Source organism: Callospermophilus lateralis, chromosome 6, assembly GCF_048772815.1.
Source record: "Callospermophilus lateralis isolate mCalLat2 chromosome 6, mCalLat2.hap1, whole genome shotgun sequence".
NCBI classification, from domain to species: Eukaryota; Metazoa; Chordata; class Mammalia; order Rodentia; family Sciuridae; genus Callospermophilus; species Callospermophilus lateralis.
Window position 1 is genome coordinate 62,094,439 of NC_135310.1, and position 18,960 is coordinate 62,113,398.

Consider the following 18,960-nt stretch of genomic DNA (forward strand, 5'->3'; position numbering starts at 1 on the left):
CAGTGCAGGATCTCACTGTGTTGGTGGTACTTTTTACTTTAAGACTTCAGTTTTTCTTCTTTTACAAAACTGACACTTTTGGAATTACAAGCCAGTTACTTTTTACAGTGTCCCTTAATTTAGATTTGTCTGATGTTTTCTTTTTTATTGTATGGAAATTAAACATTATTTAGGAAGACATCTCGGTGTTATTCCTCCTTCTCTTCATTGGATCCAGAGGTACATGGTGTCCATATGTCTTGCTAATGGTGATAACGTTGACCACCTGAGACATGTGGTGCTTACAAAGATCCTCACTCTAAAGTTACCTTAGAACTTTACTATTATTAAATATTTTATAGCAGATACATTGAAACTATGCAAACATCCTGTTTCTGCTTAAACTTTTCTCCACTAATTTCTGCATCTATAGATGAAATGCTGATTTTCCTTTTTTTTTTTTTTTTTTTTTTTTGCTTTCCTCCTACCATTATTATTTGAAACAATTCTGTAGAAAAATATTTGTGTATATATTTAGTGGTTTGTTTTATTGTTTGGTATATTATATGCACGCATAATTGGTTTGTTTGTTTTTCATTTGGAGCACAATGCATATTTTTTTATTTGTTGTAATTCATTACACATGATAGTAGAATGCACCTTGACACATCATACATAATTGGAGTGTAACTTCTTCTTCTGGTTGTACATGATGTAGAACCATACTGAGCATCCTCTCCCTTCACTTCCCTTTGTCTAATCCAAAGTACCTTTATTCTTCCCTAGCCCTCTACCCTTTTTGTGAATGAACATATCAGAGAATACACTCAGCCTTTGTTTTCTGGAGTTGGCTTATTTCTCTTAGCATGATATTTTCCAGCTCCATCTATTTACCAGCAAATGCCATCATTTCATTCTTCTTTAAGGCTGAATAATATTCCATTGTGTATATATACCATATTTTCTTTATCCATGTACCTGTTGAAGGACTCCTAGTTTGGTTCCACAGTTTAGCTATGATGAGTTGAGCTGCTGGAAGCATTGATGTGGCTGTGTCACTGTAATATGCTGATTTTAAGTACTTTGGGAATCTTACTGTTATTTTAGCTCCTTTATTTGATAGTCAAATATCTTTCTTTCATTATCTACAATATATCTATATCTATATTTATTTATTTTTCAATTTTAGTACACCCATAAAAGAGTTTCAGAATTCTTAATCTAAAGCCCTATTGAAAACAAATTTACCAACTAGAGTACACTAATTGTGTATAGTTATTTTGCCTTAAGCTACACAGTATATAATCAATTTTCTGGTTTCTAAAATTGTTTAGGTAACTTCCTCTGTTGCCATAATCAGACACATTTGAAATAAAGATCTCAGAGAAGTCTTTGAAACATATATCCAGAAACATATGCAGGCTTCTACTGCATCTAGAACTGGAAACTTGAACATTTTCAAATGTTTTCTTATGCCACTGTTTTCCACTTTTCAGTAATTGATATTTTTCTTCTATCATTCTTTGTATATATCAGCCATTCTCTTTCGCTGACATTGGGAAACAGACCGATATTATGTCATGGAATTTTATATTTTAGGTTTTTATCTGGTTTCTGTTCTGTCACAGAGATAGCTTATGGTAAAGCTGGTGCAAGATTGGTATTAATCTGTGACTCATTGATGACCACCATATTCTGTATTCCCAGCATACTTGTTTGATTTTATAAAAACAAATGTGGAATCTCAAAATGTCCCAGGTTACTACACTCCTGTGGTATACTTTAAGGTCAGGTATTGTGATGCCTCCTACTTTACTTTTCTCTCTAAAGATTTGCTCTGTCTATTCTGGGTCCCTTGTTTTTCCAAATGAATTTCATGACTTCTTTTTCTATGTCTATGAAGAACATTATTGGGATTTTAACAGTAATTGATTAAATATGTATAGCACTTTTGGTAGTATGGCCATGTTGATTATATTACTTCTGTCTAAACAAGAACATGGGAGATTTTTTTTATCCTCTAAGGTCTTCTTCAATATATATATTTTTTTAGCATTCTGAAGTTTTTATTGTAGAGGTCTTTCACTTCTGTTGCTAGATTGATTCACAAAAGTTTTATTTATTTATTTATTTTTGAGGCTACTGTAAATGAGACAGTTTTCCTAATTTCTCTTTCAGCTAGTTCATCATTGTTATATAGGAATACAATTGATTTATGGGTGTTAATTTTATATCCTGCAACTTTGCTGAATTCATGTGTGATTTCTAGATTTTTTTTGCAACAAAAATGGCATGGTATTGTCACAAAAACAGACATGCAGACCAAGGGGACAGGATAGAAGACACAGACAAACTCACATAAATACAGTTATCTTGTACAAGACAAAGGTGCCATAAATATACATTGGAGACAAGAGAGCCTTTTCAAAAATGGTGCTAGGAAACCTGGAATTCCATATGTAGTAGAATGAAATGTAATCCCTATCTCTCACCCTGCACAAAACTCAACTAAGAGTGGATCAAGGACCCTTAGGTTCGACTAGAGACTTTGTGTCTCTTAGAAAAACAAGTAGACCCAACTTTATATCATGTCAGCTTAGGAACTGACTTCCTCAACAAGGCTCCTAAAGTGCAAAAAGTAAAATCAAAAAGCAAAAATGGGATGGTATCAAACTAAAAAGCTTCTTCACAGTAAAGAAAACAATCAAGAAGATGAAGAGAAAGTCTACAGAATGGGAGAAAAAACATTCCACCTGCACCTCAGATAGAACATAAATCTGCAAGATATATAAGATATATAAAGAACTCAAAAAACTTAACATACACACACACACACACACAAATGACACAATAAATAAATGGGCAAAAGAATTCAACAGACACTTCACAGAAGAAAAAAATATGAATGGCCAACAAATATATTTTAAAATGTTCAACTTCTCCAGCAATTAGAGAAATTCAAATTAAAACTACACTGATATTTTATCTCACTTCATTCAGAATGGAAATTATCAAGAGTACAAGTAACAATAAATGTTGGTAAGGATGTCGGGGAAAACTTCATTCATACATTGCTGGTGAGACTCTAAATTAGTGCAACCACTCTGGAAAGCAGTATGGAGATTCCTCAGAAAACTTGTAATGGAACCACCATTTGACCCAGTTATCCTACTGTTGGAATAATTTTGAGTTTACAGCTAGCAGCTAAGCAGCTATTAGCAGCTCGGAGTGCTTGAAGAATCTACACTTGTTCAGGCCTGATAGGAGTCCCTGCAGGATGGGATACTCTGCTCTAACGAGCTTTAGTGAAATCACATCCTTAGCACTTGTGGTTAGTGTTGCCAAGGTGCCAGACCAGGAAACTGATAGCCAGGAGCTTCAGGCATGGAACTTCTAACTTAGAAACCTCCTCCCCTAGGGACAGAGACCCTTCCTGATGATAGCAATATTTAGGGCATCCTCATAGTATGGTTACATTAGGCATAAGATGATTGGCTTATGGATACTATCTTGCTTGTGTATGATTGATGGGCATACCCCACTTGAAGCGTATAACAATTGTATGCATTCCAAAAATAAACTGAGCTACTGGACAATAACCTGACGTGGGTCTCCAACCAGTTCTCTCACCAGCTCACAAAGTCTGTGTGTTGATTCTGTGTCTCTCCCTGCACCCCACCCCCCGCCCTGCCTAACGACAAGGTATCTGAGTAACTAATTGACCTGAACCATAGCATCCCATTCCTTGGTATATACACAAAGAACTTAATATTGATATACTACGGTGATGCAGCACATCAATATTTATAGCACTTCAATTCACCGTAGCTAAGATATATAACCAACCAAGGTGCCCTTCAACAGATGAACTGAACAGATTAAGAAAATATGCTACATATATACAGTGGAATATTATTCAGCCATAAAGAATAATAAATTACGGCACTTGCCAGTAAATGGATGGAACTGGAGACTATGATGCTAAATTAAATAAGCCAATCTTAAAAAAACAAAGGCGTAGTGTTCTCTCTGATACGTGGATGCTGACATAAAACAAGTGGCGGAGGCTAAAATGGGAGTTCATTGGATTAGAGAAAGGGAGTGAAAGGAAGGGGGAATGGGATTAGGAAAGAAAGTAGAGTAAATTGTATGACCAACATTTGTCCATATGTGAATATACAATTAGTGAAACTCTCCATCTTGTACAACTGTAAGAATGGGATCCTACTTAAAATAAGCTATATTTTATGTATGCATAATATGCTAAAATACACTATACTGTTTTGTATATCTAAAGGGAATGGATAAAAAAAAGTCACAGGTTATTTCCAATTCAGTTTTTCAAAAACCCAGCCAAATCCATTTGTCTCTTTCACAACAGTAAATCATCCATTGAGTTCCATCTATGACTCCATAGACAATGTCACACAGAGGGTTCAAGTTTCCTAATCCACATTTTCTATGTATTATTCCTGCTGTTTCTAGTCAGTGATAATCTCTTCTATACTTAATGCTTCTAGATTTTGGAACTTATGTTCTAAATCAGGGTTCAGGGAACTTTTATTTTCAGCCAAGAGAGTTAATAAATATTGTAGGCTTGAGGGCCACATGATTCTTTTATAGCTACTCAACTATGTCCTGTAGCATAAAACAGAAATCAAGCCTGGTTAGGTTCCAATAAAACTTTATCTGTGGAAATAAACTAAATTTAAATAATATTAACATGCTACAAAGCATTTCTAAAATTGTTTGGGGCTGGACATGGTGGCGCACACCTTCTAATCCCAGTGGTTCCGGAAGCTGAAGCAGGAGGATCATGAGTTCAAAGCCAGCCTCAGCAACAGTGAGGCACTAAGTAATTCAGTGAGACCCTGTCTCTAAATAGAATACTAAAACAGGCTGGGGATGAGGCTCAGAGGTTAAGTGCCCCTGGTTTCAATCCCCTGTCTCCCACACCAAAAAAAAAAAAAAAAGTTGTTTTGGAATGATCGATATTTCAAAACTATTTTTAGCTCACAGAGAATACAAAATCATGCAGTGGACAGAGTTTGGTCCATAGACAATAGTTTGACAATCTTTGGTCTAAATAATACATTGAGTCACTTTCAAAATACCTAATATAAAAATGTAGAATAAAACTAGAATAATCACAGTGAAAAAAATTTCATTCATGATTAGAGGTACTTCATGCCTTAACCACTGCCTCCAAACATGAATAATGCATCTCCAGGTATCCTGTTGTTACCTTGCCTTCTTAGGCATATTTTACCCGCTGTTCCTTATATAAAGTCAACTGGGACATCTTCTGAGTGGAGCTATACTTTTTTTCTCTTTTTAGCTTTTCTTTCTTTCTTCTTTTGCAAAACTAGAACAAATTATCTAATTTTATTTAGTGGTTAGTTCCTATGTACAAGGCACTTTTCTAGACATTTGGATTATAGTAATGAACAAAATAGATTAAAAAAACTCTCTCCAATATTTTATATTATAATACATATTATAATGTGCATTATACATACATATATTTTTATATATATATATACATATAATGAGAGAGAGAGAGCTAGACAAAGAGAGTCTTTTCTTGGAGGCCATAAAGATGAGTATCAAATGAAAAGCAATATAAAATTAAACATCATGATATATTCTAAGGGTTGAATAAATGCTACAAGGAAAAATGCAGAGTACACTGAAGAGGGGGATAAATGGCAGGGAGAGAAATGTTCACTTCATATCAGAAGTCAGTAAATGTCACTGACGAAACAACATCATAACAAATAATTTGAAAGTGGTGTAGAAATTAAATGTAGAAAAATCTAGGGGCTGTGAGTTCCCAAAAGAAATTAAAAAAACAGTGCAAAATCTCTGGTCTAAAATCCCATATATCTGGAGCAGAGTAAGACAAGGCAAGAGGAGCAGCAGAAGACCCAGGGAGGAAGCAGATCATTGTCCTCATTTAATATCATGGGACACACAGCTTTTGGTGTTTTGGCATTAATTTTTTTTAATTAATTTTTATTGTAGGTTGTTCAAAACATTACATAGTTCTTGATATATCATATTTCACACTTTGATTCAAGTGGGATATGAACTCCCATTTTTACCCCATATACAGATTGCAGAATCACTTCAGTTGCACAACCATTGATTTACATATTGCCATTCTGGAGTCTGTTGTATTCTGCTGCCTTTCCTATCCTCTACTATCCCCCCTCCCCCCTCCCCTCCCCTCTTCTCTCTCTACCCCCTCTACTGTAATTCATTTCTCCCCCTTATATTTTCCCTCCTTTCCCCTCACTTCCTCTTGTATGTAATTTTGTATACCCCTGAGGGTCTCCTTCCATTTACATGCAATTTCCCTTCTCTCTCCCTTTCCCTCCCACCTCTCATCCCTGTTTAATGTTAATCTTCTTCTCATGCTCTTCTTCCCTACTCTGTTCTTAGTTTCTCTCCTTATATCAAAGAAGACATTTGGCATTTGTTTTTAAGGGATTGGCTAGCTTCACTTAGCATAATCTGCTCTAATGCCATCCATTTCCCTCCAAATTCTATGATTTTGTCATTTCTTAATGCAGAGTAATACTCCATTGTGTATAAATGCCACATTTTTTTTATCCATTCGTCTATTGAAGGGCATCTAGGTTGGTTCCACAGTCTTGCTATTGTGAATTGTGCTGCTATGAACATGGATGTAGCAGTGTCCCTATAGTGTGCTCTTTTTAGGTCTTTAGGGAATAGACCGAGTAGTGGAATAGCTGGATCAAATGGTGGTTCCATTCCGAGCTTTCCAAGAAATCTCCATACTGCTTTCCAAATTGGCCGCACCAATTTGCAGTCCCACCAGCAATGTACAAGAGTACCCTTTTCCCCACATCCTCGCCAGCACTTGTTGCTGTTTGACTTCCTAATGGCTGCCAATCTTACTGGAGTGAGATGGTATCTTAGGGTGGTTTTGATTGGCATTTCTCTGACTGCTAGAGATGGTGAGCATTTTTTCATATACTTGTTGATTGATTGTATGTCCTCCTCTGAGAAATTTCTGTTCAGGTCCTTGGCCCATTTGTTGATTGGGTTATTCGTTATCTCATTGTCTAATTTTTTTAGTTCTTTGTATATTCTGGATATTAGGGCTCTGTCTGAAGTGTGAGGAGTAAAGATTTGTTCCCAGGACGTAGGCTCCCTATTTACCTCTCTTATTGTTTCTTTTGCTGAGAAAAAACTTTTTAGTTTGAGTAAGTCCCATTTGTTGATTCTAGTTATTAACTGTTGTACTATGGGTGTCCTATTGAGGAATTTGGAGCCCGACCCCACAGTATGTAGATCATAGCCAACTTTTTCTTCTATCAGACGCCATGTCTCTGATTTGATATCAAGTTCCTTGATCCACTTTGAGTTAACTTTTGTGCATGGCGAGAGAAAGGGATTCAGTTTCATTTTGTTGCATATGGATTTCCAGTTTTCCCAACACCATTTGTTGAAGATGCTATCCTTCTTCCATTGCATGCTTTTAGCCCCTTTATCAAATATAAGATAGTTGTAGTTTTGTGGATTGGTTTCTGTGTCCTCTATTCTGTACCATTGGTCCACCTGCCTGTTTTGGTACCAGTACCATGCTGTTTTTGTTACTATTGCTCTGTAGTATAGTTTGAAGTCTGGTATAGCTATACCGCCTGATTCACATTTCCTGCTTAGAATTGTTTTTGCTATTCTGGGTCTTTTATTTTTCCATATGAATTTCATGATTGCTTTCTCTATTTCTACAAGAAATGCCGTTGGGATTTTGATTGGCATTGCATTAAACCTATAGAGAACTTTTGGTAATATCGCCATTTTGATGATGTTATTTCTACCTATCCATGAACAGGGTATATTTTTCCATCTTCTAAGATCTTCTTCTATTTCTCTCTTTAGGGTTCTGTAGTTTTCATTGTATAAGTCTTTCACCTCTTTTGTTAGGTTGATTCCCAAGTATTTTATTTTCTTTGAGGATATTGTGAATTGGGTGGTTGTCCTCATTTCCATTTCAGAGGATTTGTTGCTGATATACAGGAATTGGCATTAAATTTTAAAACATCAAAATTTAAAAAAAAAACAAGAGGAAAAATTAGAGACAAGCAGGGAAAGGAAGGAGGGGAAAAAGGAGGGAGGAAAGAAAGGAGTGTAGGAGGGTGGGAAGAATTCAGGAAGGAAGAAAAGGGGAGAAAACTACTATTCAAATATATATAATAAATGTGTAAATATATATTATGCAAATATATTATAAATTACATATATAATTTTAAGATTTAATGACAGGGATATATATTATATATTTGCATAATACATATTTATATATATATATATATTTTATATATTCTTTTTCTTATATAACACATATATACATTTATATATAACCAACAAGTAACATCTCATAAACTCAAATAATAATCTCATTTCAAAAACTTATTCATATCACATTTTAAAAAATGAATATAGTTTTATCCATTTTTGCTCAAGTATCAGTGCTATCAGCTTTGGGGCTGTGTTTTGAATGGAATATTAAACACACTGATGGTGTTAGAATCTCAAATCTGAATACAGATTTCAAAACATAACACTGTTAAAAGTGCAAAAAAGAAAATTCCTTTGGAAATCTATGAAGGGTTATTTCCAATTCTAAAGAATAATTAGGAAACACTGTATGGTCTTTTGGTTTTAGCACTTCCTAGCCAATGTATGGAAATTCTGTACCTAAGCAAAAAGATTAATAGTGCTTGTTGGATCTACTCTAGGTTCCATTTCCTCAAGCAGTTATAATTCTCGCATTTTATTTTATTTCAATAGAGATGAAGTATTTCTAAAGATCATACAATATGCATTTAAAAAGGTTATCTAGGGAAAGGTGAATTTTATTATTTTTTCCTGGCTTTGTGATTATGAAAACCATGATTATCTTTTATAAATATGTCGCTCCTAAATTCAGATGTTAAGTAGCCTTTATTGATGAAAGTTCTTGGCAATCATTCTCACATTTTACCCCCTTATCTCTCTCTTTCCTACAATCTATTGAGAATATTGATAATCTAGGAACAGATGGTAACTTAATTCTACAGAAACAATCATGTGGACACAAATGCAAAAGAGAATTCAGTTTAGCCCATCGTAAAATTATTTTATTTATTATGATAAATATGTTTTTCTTTAAATCATATCCCATTAAGTTTCAGACTAATTTTTCTTCTTACATCTGCTCCTTTTTTCTTGGAACACTTATCTTCTTCATGAAGTATTTATTGCTACTATCATGAAGGCTCTGATCAGAAAAAAATGTCTACAATTTTAAAATTCTTTATTGCCCAGACTCTTTTTTTTAATAGTCTAAGTTCATGTTCATTTCCCTCATAATTGATAAAGATACTAAGTTGTCTTCTGAAACCCTAAACAACTAAATGATTTTAAGAATTAATGACAGGGATACAGTCTGAGAAATACTCCAGGTTATTTTCAACGTTTAAAAAACACTGGAGTGTGCTGAGACAAACCTAGATGATATAGGCCAGTCTCCTGAAGTGACCTTGTGATAAAATCAGTAAATATGATAAACATGAGACCTATGAGGCTGTTACTAGCATAACATGCACGCTGCTTCACAGTAAACTCTTTTAATAAGTAGTAATATTATGCTCCAAAATAATAATAAAAAGTATATTTTACATACATAAGTCAGTAACATTTATTGTCAAGTATTACGTGCTGCATATAATTGGATGTGTGCTATACTTATATATGACTGGTAATACAGTACATGTGTCTAGTCTAGCATTACTATAAACACATGGGTAATGTATTGCACTACAATTTCATGACAACTCTAATGTTACTAGGAGAGAAAATTTTTTTAGCTCCATTATGACCTTGAGACATCCATCATAATATACAGCCAAAATGTTAGTTTGTGACAGCTAATGGCAATAATAGCAACCTCTTATAGTTATCGTATTGTGTGTGGCAAACACAGTCTTGAGGATGAAGAGGGCAAATATGTGCAAAGCACTTAGAGGAGGGAACTGAGACACTGAGAGAGAAGGAACAATGAGCATGAATTTACACAGCGTGGAAGTGGCAGAACATATTTGGAGTATACGAACCTCAAATCACAGCCTTCTAAGTGTATTGTTTATATGAATAATGTTGTTTTGCATAACCTGCTTTTACCTCATAAGAGGTTTCTCAGATATTTACCTTATCTTAGTTTTATGCTTTTACTAAAATACAATTGGCTATAGTATTTATTTCTATTTATCTTCTCAGCACATGCTGGGTCTCCTAATTGAAGACTCAGGTGTCCTTTGATATGCTGCAGAATTTTTAGTCATTCTTTGACCATCCTTGTTTGCTTCCTGATTTCAGAGGGAATTCCTTCATTTTGGCTCCATTCAGTATGATGCTGGCAATGGGTTTGACATATATATTTTGTGTAATGTTGAAGTAGATTCTTTCTATCCCTAGTTTCTTCTGAATTTATTGTAGGTACAAGATCTAGGTTTTGTCAAAGGTTTTTTCTGCATCAATCAAGATGATTGGGTAATTTTTGTCCTTAATTCTATTTATGTAGTAAATTACATTTCACTAATTTGTGTAATTTGAATCAACTTTAAGTCCTTTCGAGGAAAAACTTGATCATGATATACAACCTTCTGAATGTATTTTTGATTTTGAGTTTCCAATATTAAAGATTTTTTCATCTATATTCATGAAGGGTGTTGGTCTTTAGTTTTCTTTCCTTGACAGATCTTTATCTGGTTTTGGTGTCAGGGTACTACTGGCTTCACAGAATGAATTTGTCCCCTCCCTTTGTATTTCATGGAATCTTTTGAAGAAGATTGGCATTAGGTACTCTTTAAAGATTGGGTACAACTCAGCTGAGAATTCATCTGGTCCTGGACATTTTTGGGGGGGGGATTTTTTTTTTTTTTTTTGAACTTTGATTTTGTAGTTTATTCAGCTAGTTATGATAATTAGAGAGAGAAGAGTGGTCACTCTTGTGGCTTTCTCCAAATTAACCAAAATATTAATTTTTATTTTTTTTTTATTTTTTTTTATTTTTTATTTTTTTTTTATTCAAAACATTACAAAGATTTCAGAATCACATTGGTTACACATCCACATTTTTACATAATACCATAATAGTAACTGTTGTATTCTGCTACCTTTCCTATCCTCTACTATCCCCCCTCCCCTCCCCTCCCATCTTCTCTCTCTACCCCATCTACTGTAATTCATTTCTCTTCTTATTTTTTTCCCATTCTTGGGGGGGGGATTTTAATTGCTTCTTCAATCTTGTTTTTTCATATTTCTCTGTTCAGACTTTATTTTTCTCATTTATTAATCTTCACATAGAAAATAATAGTTGTGTGTCTCTGATTCTCATTTTATACTCCTGTGTCTTATTAATATGTTGACATTTTTAAAAATGACATCTCATCAGCGCAGTTTCTTAAGATAATTACTCATTATTTTTTTCCCATTTCTCTCCATCTATATCAGACTCTATCAAACCTACTGAGGTATTTTTAAATAAAAAAAATATTCAAGATTTTCTACATTTTTATTTTTAAACTGTTATTATTATTATTATTATTATTATATAATCCCTATTATAAAATAATAATTATATGTGTAAATAATATTATAAACTTTATACATGTGTCTATATCTGTATATGTATGCTTTATTTAGATTATTGTGTTCACTTTTAATTCCTTGGACAGGATACTTTTCCTTAATGACTGTCCTTTGATAACATTATACCAGTGTATTAATGCATTGAAATTTTTGTTTAACTGTTTATATTTTGTATAGACGTTTACTCCTCAACCAACAGAAATTTCATGGTTTCCTGAATCCTGAATCTCATGTTGTCTGATTGTTTAATTTGTTATGATTTTTAACAATTTTGTTCAACTGGAAACTGAAAGTCTTAGCTTGAGCAGTTAGGCAAAATAAATAAAACTAGGGCATCCAAACTGAAAATGAAGAAGTCAAATTGAAACTGTTTGCAAATGACCTGATCTTGCACATAGAAAATTCTCAAAATTACTAAAATCAGTGAACAAATTCGTCAAAGTTGCAATATACAAAATCAGTATGCAAAAATCAGTAGCATTACTATATATCAATAGCTAATACCTGAACCAGAAATAAACAAAACAATATCATTTTTACAACAGTAACAGAAAATAAAATAAAATAATTAGAAATAAACTTAACCAAATGAAATTATAAATCTTTGATGAAATAAATGAAAGCAGTCACACACAAAAATAATAGAAATGACCTGTGTGTAAGGATTGGAAGAATCAATATTATTAAAATGTCCATATGGCCTAAAATGATCTACAGATTCAATGCACTCCCCATCAAAGTATCCATGAGATTCTTCAAAGAACTAGAAAAAATAATTATATATATACATATGTATGTATATATATATATATATATATAGCATTATTATATTATATTTTATATATATATATATAAAACCATGAAAACCCTAAATGCCCAAGCCAAATTGAATATATATATATATATATATATATATATATATATATATATATATATATATATATATATATATATCATACTAAAGAGAGTACACTGACTTCAAAATGTACTACAAAGCTGTAGTAATCACAGTATCCTGCTATAGGCACTAAAGCTGACACAGAGACCAATGGAACAGAATGGAGAACCTAATCATAAGCTGAAATATCTAGTTTCATTGGAATTTCAACAAAGATGATAGGAACATGCAGTTGAGAAAAGACGGTCTTTCTAATAAAGAGTGCTGGGAAATTGAATATCCATATACAAAAACATGAAACTAGATCCCCTTTACTTTATCAGTTAGAAAAATTAACTTGAAATGGATTAAGGTGTTAAATATGAAACCTGAAAGTAGGAAACAATGGAAGAGAGACAAATGTACTCCCATGTTTTATTGAAGCAATATACAAGGGATGTTCTAAGACCCAATACCACTGCCAGGAGTCAAGTGACAATCTTCCAAAGATAGAAAGACTGAGTTGCCAGGCTTACTCTAAAGAAGCATGGTAAAACTTGAGTTGAATTTAAACATCTGATTTCACATGATTTCTTGATTTTGGTTATTTGCAGTTGAGACTCCTAATGCTATTGCTGGCCACTTAATTATTAAGGATCAAAAATTTAAAGCATTGATAGAGTTTATATTATTTTGAATGATTGCTTATATATAAAAGCATCCTGAATTTGCTGAAAACTTCAAGTAAAATAGAGATGTGATAAATTTCCTTGGAGCTCATAATTCAGCTATGTAAATTTTAGAGAGAATAAACAGTACAAGGTAGAAAAGGAAATAAGTCCTAAGGGATGAGACAGAGTGCAACTGCCAAGGGGACCCAGATTGACTCTAAGCCTGAGTCTATACACTTGACATTCAGAGTAAAGCCAAATCCTTCTCTAATGAGACCATTTTATCATCAGCTTCTGCCTTTCTTCATTCAAATATCTAACTGAAAATCACAATATGTTAATAATCTACTTTAAAAACAAACTTTGAAATAACAAGTGATGAAAAATAGCCTTATTTATGCACCATTATCATTATTTAACAGGTTTTTTTGGGGGTTTTTTTGTTTGTGTGATGGTTATTGACCCACAGGTGCTCTACCATTGAGCTACATCCCCAGCACTTTTTTTAATTTTTCACACAGGGTCCCACTAGGTTGCTGAGGATGGCCTTGAACTTATAATCCTCCTCCTTCAGCCTCCTGAGCGGCTGGGATCACAGATAATCACCACTGGGCCTGGTTATTTAATATTTTTTTTAATCAGTGTCTATGCTTTGTACTATATGATTGTATTCATTAAAGAGTTCCTTCAAATCCTGTGAAAAGGAGAATTTGGTAAAAACAATAAGTGAGGAATAGAATAAAATATGAAAACTTAAACCATGGAATCTCAGAGTTCAGAGCTTGAAGAATTTAGAGACTGCTTAAATCAACTAACCTCATTTTGAAGGTAAGAAAAGTAAAATTCAGAAAAGGTAAATACATATATAGAGCCTGGAACAGATAGGTATCCCAAGAAGAATGGAAGGTAGGACAGGAGCCAGAGTCCCTGATCTTATAGCTGAAGAAGATGTACTCACATAGACACACACACATGCTTACTCTTGCAGAGGGACACACACTCACATACAGGCAATGATACATACACATGCAGTGATAAACATGCACTCTCATGCAGTAGTTGTCTTTCTATGCCTGACGCATTTCATTTTTTGCCATGAAACTGAGAACCATTACTCAAGGAGAAAATAATTCCTAGGATACGGTATGTACCTCATAAACTTGCTGAATTAATGAATAAATGACTACTTTTGTCATCATACACCTTTGATATATGTAATACATAACACACAATCTATATTTCAGCATGTTTTTCTTTGGTATCAGCAATCTGAATTGTTGCAGTAGTTTCTATTAAAGAAATGGACACAACCGTCCCCTCAAAAAGTATAGAGGTTAGCCAGTAAAAGATGATGAGCATATCTTATTTACAAGAAGATTCAGCAAACACAAATAATTGACAAGCATAAAATTAAAGGCAGGAGAAATCACTTGAGGATGAGAAAAAGCAAAGGAGATGGAATGAACAAAAGTGCACCGACACTGAGGGGAAACAATACGAAACTGTGAATGTGTCAGAGAATAAAGATAGAAAAAAAAATGAGTAATGAACGAAGAGTTAAGAAGTTATAGTAGGGCTAAACCCTGAAGAGTCTTGGAACTAATTTAAATCCCCACTCCACTTCACTGGCATGAAGGATCCAAAAGCCTGGAGGCTGCATGTAGGGATCCAAGTGGCTTAGCCAGAGATGGTATTACATGCTTATAATACCAGCCTCTAGGGAGGCTGAGGCAGGAGGATCCCAATTTCAAGGCCAGCCCCAGCAATTTAGCCAGTTCCTAAACAACTTAGCGTGGCTCTGTCTCAAAATAAAAAATAAAAAGGGGTAGAGGTATAGCCCTGTTATCAAAAACAAAACAAAACAACAAAATAATCCTAGTGGTTTGTGATGCTCAGGCTGGCAATGGTCTATGGGGAAGAAAGAAACTTGATGTCTATAAGTCAATTTGATGACAATTGAAAAGGTCCAGCTTAACAAATTTTTTAATCATTAATTTCCATGAGTTTTGATGAAGGAGGATGTAATTTAATATGAGGTATTACACTGATTAACATAAATGGATATTTTACAGTAAATGCTTAAAAGTCAAATATTTAGTGTTTTAGAGATGTCAAAAGCAGTAATAAAATTCCAATGCAATGTTAGTTATCCTATTTTACATTATAGCAAACTCATAACTATTATAGAATAAATGCTCTGAAAGTTTTTAAAGGAACATTATAATAGAGTTTTTAATGTGTAAAAAAAAATGATGTTCATTTTCACAGCAAGAGAGGTCTCCATCAAATAATAGGAGAAATTTACAGTTTGCTGTGTTTTTTTATAGTGCATATTTTGCTTCCATTTGTTGCATGAGTTTGGGGCCCAATAAAAATGGCAGGTGGAGGTGGCAAAGGTCAAATTGCTGAAGTGATGAAGAATTAAATTATTACAGAGAAAAAGAATGATAGAAATCCATGAAAAATATTCTCCAGGGAGTGAAATCTTAAAATAAAAACTATTTGCAGCTGTCCTACAAAAAAAAAAAAAAAACACTACATTTCTGTCTTCATAATTTTGCAATCAGGTCTTGATTATCTACACTAATTGGGGAAAGTAGTGGCACATTAATCTGAAATTCATTTGTATGAGATGACTGACTCAAGGGCACTTGATAACATTCATGGCCTGTTGAGATTCTTGGAGGACCATATTCTAATGATCTAATACCAGTATTCCAATACTGGTTCTTAGTACTCTTAAAGTGTCCTTGAGAAAACTGAAAAGGAGTGACTAAGACAGAAAAATGAGCATTCCATTTTAATTCATTAACTACAGAGTACAGGACAGGCATGGGAATATCAACTAAAATACAGTTTCCACAGGACCGTCCTGGGTTGTGATTTGGAGGAAAAGTTTAAGATTTAGTTCTTTAATGAAAACAAGCTCTTTAAACACAAAATAAAGTCTACTGTGTGGTGGAGCACTGCCCAGTTTTGTAAATTCACAATCTAATTTCAGAGATGAAAAAACTATGCATTTCTCACAATCAAATGAGTCAGATTTGCAGGAAGTAACCCCAAAGCAGCAGAAATCTCTCCTTATTCCTCTCTCATCTCTCTCCCTCCCTCCCTTCCCCCTCTCTCTTTATCTTGTGTGTGCTCCCTCTCTCTCTCTCTCCCTCTCTCTCTCTCTCTCTCTCTCTCATTCTTTATGTGTGCATTATTCAAAATCACTATGCAATTCTGATAAAAGTTATATACCCTCATTTCAGGAAAAATAATGTCAAATTTCCCTAATAGCTTTCATAGAGTTGAGGAAATTCACTGATCTCCTACAGCCCTCTCTAGTCAAGCAGTAAGTCTGTTTGTTCCAGGCAATGCTACCCAGTCGTTATCTGGGACTTTTGTTATGAATAACAAACCTTATCTAATTTTGTCTATACTCTTGTGTGGATAACTGATAAATGAGAAATGAAAATAAAGTCATTCACATCACTAATAAAAACAATGCCAATACCCACACTTGAAGATTTCATTTAAGTTTCTTAGAGAAGAATTTGTTTTAAATAACTACATGAAAGGAGGTTTTTATTTTATTTATTTATTTTTTAAAGTGTTGGGAATTGAACTCAGGACCTCACAAGCTGTAGGCAATTCCCCATGTCCCCAGTTCACGAGTCAATTTTTATGTCATAGAAAGAAAATAATAGGAAAATTAAAAGACTTTTTTAAAGCTACTTAATCCGATTTTCCAGACTTTATCCAAATTATTGCATTAAATATGAAACTTTTAAGACGGAACCTACTTTAACTAAAGCAGTATGTCTTCCATGATGTACATTTTCTTTAAAAATCCTAGTATTACTTTTCTTCAGAGTGTAGATGCGTTATCGCTTTCTGGCACTATTTTTATCCACACGCAACTTTGTGACCCATGAGACAAATTTTAAATTAGAAGAGAATCCAAGAGCTCTACAGCCCACCTGGGAATCCAAGGAAAAATAGAGAGTGTAGATATTTGATTTATAAACCTTCAAGCATTCTTGGTGTGAACACCCAAATTGCCTAGATTGACTGACTGAGGGATGAGAAACCAGAATTCCCACAGCAATTGAAAGATAACTAAAAGGTAGAAATTTCACTGTGAGATTGTCAGGGGAACTTTTTACAGGTTTAATGGAATCCTCATCTGGATCTGGTGACATCAAAAGCAGTGTAACCTGAAGCCCAGCCAGTTTGTGTTCTGCCTGGGGCACTGCTGTGTCCCTGAATGCCTTTCCACCTTATGGGAAAACATTTGCCTGGGATTATGGGAATCTCTCATTTTTAAAATTTTTTTTTTTAATTTTCATTTTTGTATCATTGTCATTTTATTCAATCCAATTGTGTATGTTTTAATGTAGATAATAAAATGAGCATTCTCTTAATAGCAATAGCATAAAGTTTATTTTTAAGTATGCAAGAACATCAATAATACAAAGAGAAATAGTAAATAAAAGTTCACGTGTTCTGGAGATATGGTAAAAATGTAATTGGTTTGCTTAAAGAACTAAACTTTGAAAAAAGGGCACAGCATTTTTCCAATTGAAATTGCTCTCCTAGTTCATCCCCCCCCCTTTTTTTTTTTTTATCTCTTTGCCAGTGATTTCCTTTCTTTACCTGTCCATAGCATAAGTTTCAAGATGACTATATTTGATTCTCTTCTCACTCTCCCGTATGTGGTGTTAAAACAAAACATAATAAAGCAAGTCAAAAGGAAAACAAAAAGAACGATTTTGTTGGTATGGTCTGGATTTTGTGTTTCCTCAAAATATGTAAGTTGAACCCTAATTCTCAAGATGATGCCGATAGTATTAAGAAGTGGAGGTTATGGGCTGGGGATGTGGCTCTAGCAGTAGCGCGCTCGCCTGGCATGCGTGCGGCCCGGGTTCGATCCTCAGCACCACATACCAACAAAGATGTTGTGTCCGCCAAATACTGAAGAATAAATATTAAAATTCTCTCTCTCTATCCCTCTCTCTCACTCTCTCTTTAGAAAAAAAAAAAAAAAAAGAAGTGGAGGTTATTAGACCATAAGGACAGAACTCTCCTGAGGGAGACTGGTGTCCTTATAAAGTAGCACCCTGATTCATACAAACTGAAGATCTTTTGCCCTTTCCACCATGAGAGGTCAGAGTGAGAAGGCGCCATCTAACCAGGAAAAGGGCCCCCACCAGACACTGTCAAAACCCTGGTCTTGAACCTTCCAGCCTCCACAACTAAGAAAAATAGTTTTGTTATTTATAACCCACCAATTTAAGAATTTTGTTTTAGCTGCCCAAATGGCCCAAGACACTCTACTTTTTCAAAACATGTGAGTCAAGTTTCCTATTGTGATATTTCCATCTATTTTAAGTCCTCACTATCTCTCATCAATGCTCCAATCCGCCACTGATCCCTGAAGGCCCAGAACTTTCTCTTTTCCAGCCTTCATGTCACTTTTTTTTTTTGCACAAAAGCACTTATTGGAGTAGAAAAAAAATTCTGAAGAATATTCTACACTTGAAATATTTAAACATAGTCTTCCTTTACAATTTTGCTTTTTTTATTGTTGTTGGGTTTTGTTTGTGTCAATGCTGTGTACATTCTCAAAACCTACATTTCATTTACCACTATTATCATACTTACTTATCAGAATTTTTCATGAATTTCCACCTTGACATCTACTAAAAATGCATGATCTCTCCCCTGTAGAGAGCAGTGATTTGAATCAAATTATTGCCTCTGACTCTGTCCTGGCTACCTTTG